Source organism: Tupaia chinensis, unplaced genomic scaffold (genome assembly GCF_000334495.1).
Source record: "Tupaia chinensis unplaced genomic scaffold, TupChi_1.0 Scaffold144952_1, whole genome shotgun sequence".
NCBI classification, from domain to species: domain Eukaryota; kingdom Metazoa; phylum Chordata; class Mammalia; order Scandentia; family Tupaiidae; genus Tupaia; species Tupaia belangeri.
In genome coordinates this window covers 2,276,591-2,279,475 of record NW_006204812.1, presented here as the reverse complement: position 1 = coordinate 2,279,475, position 2,885 = coordinate 2,276,591, and positions in this window count along the sequence as shown.

Genomic DNA, 2,885 nt, shown 5'->3' with positions numbered 1-2,885 from the left:
TTCCCTGAAGTTTAGGAAAAACAAAACAAAACAAAAAAAACTTATAACTTGGAAGAAACATTGATTCCATGAGTCAACAATGACATATCCGTCACTCAAAATCCCTCAAGACCCCAACAGTCATAAACTTTTGTTGCCTATTGCCATCAATAATTTAAGTGATTTAATAAATAGTGCAGAATGAAAAACATCCAGTTAGACAATAACTCCCAAAGTGTCAGCAGAGGGCGAGAGGGATTTGTCTTCCTGGACTCTTGCTCCTTTTGTTATACACACATCTCGCATCCTATATGTGGTTGCCTGGATTCATTTCTGCACACCAAAGCCTTCTGTGGGGAGAAGGTCCTTGCTGGGCACTGCTGGTAAACAAATTAGAGAAACTCCATTATGTTGTATGAAAGGCCTAGCATTTTTCTCTTGCTGATTGTAATTAAGTTCATCTAAAGGTCAGCCGCGAAGGGCCCTCTGAGATCACGGCTTCTGTGTATGGAGGAGCTTTGTCATATTTAATACTGCAGCTTTGCTGTGGATAGTTCATAAACACAGGATCCCATCCAGCCCAAGGACTAGATTGCTTTGTGTCTGTGAACACTTACAGCACATTATGTTCTCCAACTCGCATCACTCACAGCCCAGGAGAACAACAGAGGGGAGGAGGGGTCCCGTGGCTGCAAACACAGCTGCTTTTGAGGAAGCAATTCCCAATTAATAAACTATTATGAATAGCTGGTTCCCCCTCTCCCATGTGCTAAGGTCCCTTGTAGGTTTAACATAATTGATATTATTAACATTCTTTCTAAGCGTCATGTATAAGTCAGCACTTGGCAAGCGCTTCCAATACAGATGTTTCTATGATCATGCTAATGCTATCAGAGCACCCCTAGGCTTGATCCAGGAGCCCTCTGGGTTTCTTGGCTGAGTAATCTTCAAGTCAAGGTGAACAACTCATGTTTTTGTTTTCATAGTGTCCACCAAAAGCTGATGTCTCTCATCGTCTTCATTCACTATTCAGGGGACCCCCCCCAACCTACTACAAAGATGATTCTAGAAACTAATTTGAGTATCAAGCTATCTGATGGCTTCATATAAATCTTTTAGTTCTCCTAGATCACTTTTTCCTTTGTGTAAAATGAAGAAGTACTATTAGTCTGTAATTAGGGGACAATACAGTAAATTATCTTAAGTGGGATGCTTACGAGGATAAAAGGGGGTGCTGGGATAGCAGGAATAATTCTGGGATGATCCAGGCATACCGATATATATGGTCCTCTTTCTAACACCCATTCTTTAAGGAAACGAAGATATTTAGATATGTTTTTAAAGCCTTATTCAGCACAGACTTACTTCATCCTCATTACTATCCTTATTTTCGTTCAGAAACTCTTTAACTAGGTCCTCTCTTAAACGGATAGTGCCAGGCTAGAAATAATAACTCTGCCTGTAACAGAGAAAAAAGTCAATTTTCTAGAAAGTAATATGCAGACTAACTGCAGGAAATGAGTAAAGCTGTGAATAGAGATCTCATTCAAGGGAGCTTGAGGATATTTTAAATGGAGAGTGTATATGTGTGTGTGTGTGTGTGTGTGTGTGTGTGTGTGTGTGGATATATTTCAAAAATGTTTTTGTGCCAAAATTAAGTTGTACTTTAATTCCATTTTTTTTCCTGCCAACTTTTTGAAATCCCCTAGTATATAATTTTACCCTTAAGACTCAAGGTCACTAGTACAATACTAAAGGCCCATGTAGACTCAGGTAGCAGTGGATGCAGGTGAGTCACACTCAGCTGGCATTAACAGTTACCTTTTGCATAAGAGTCTGTTAGGAAGTCAGCTGAAATTTGCAGACTTCCTGGATAAACAGTGCACACATTCTAGCCTGGCCTTAGCCCTTTAGGTGTAAAGAGCACTTTTGCGAACATGACTTTCAGGATTCTGAAATCAATAATGGGATACCTCAAGAAAGGTATATTTAGGCCCAGCAGGTGGCATGGTGGTTAAGGTGCTGGACTCCCACATGCCTGGCCACAGTTCCAGTTCCAGGCCCGGCAGCTTGAAAGAAATCACACCAGCTATGTGTGTATATGTGCCCCAAATCCCAGGAAGAGAACGGAAGAGAAGGGTCTGTGGTGTGGCCATCCTCCCTATGGGGCGATTTCTCACTTTCCCTCTCACTGTCTCTCCCTGGTGAGCACACATGCCCTAGGGGAAAAAACCTTAAAAAACAACAAAAAAGGATGCTTAAAAGTACTCTCCAAATGACCTTAGTTCTTTTTTATTTTGATGTTTTACATAAATTGCATACATTTGTCAATACTATGAAATGAACATGGGTGCATTACTATTCACTAAACTGCAGACATTAGATTCTTAATTATAAATTTTAATTCTTCTCTATGTACTTTGGCTTTCCATTAAGTATTTGTTTTTAGAAATATCTTGATCTTCCCAAAAGTTATTTAAGCATACCTCAAACATAGGGCAAAGCCGACCGCAGTAACGAAACAGTTCATTTCAATATCAGGAGCATCGCTTTTCCCCACTAAGATGACTGGCGTTGAGTGTGTCTGTGTATATGGGATGAAGGGTGGTGTTTGTTTTCTCCCCTTTAACCAATTTCACAACTGAATGAGCCTCAAGCTTATCTCTTGCCTCAGCGACTCAGAGAAACGCCCACCACCAAGCTGTACCTAGCACTTCCTGATAACCTAAATACAGAATGTAATGGTCCCCTGTGCCCTCCCAGGGGAATATCCACACAGTCAGGAGGTAGTGAAGCGCAGCCTCGATTTCCAGATATAGCTCTGCTTGTCTTTGTGGTCAAATTATGCTCCGTTTTTTTTTTTTTTTTTCCTTTTCTCTCCCTTTCCTCAAATACTGCCCATTTCA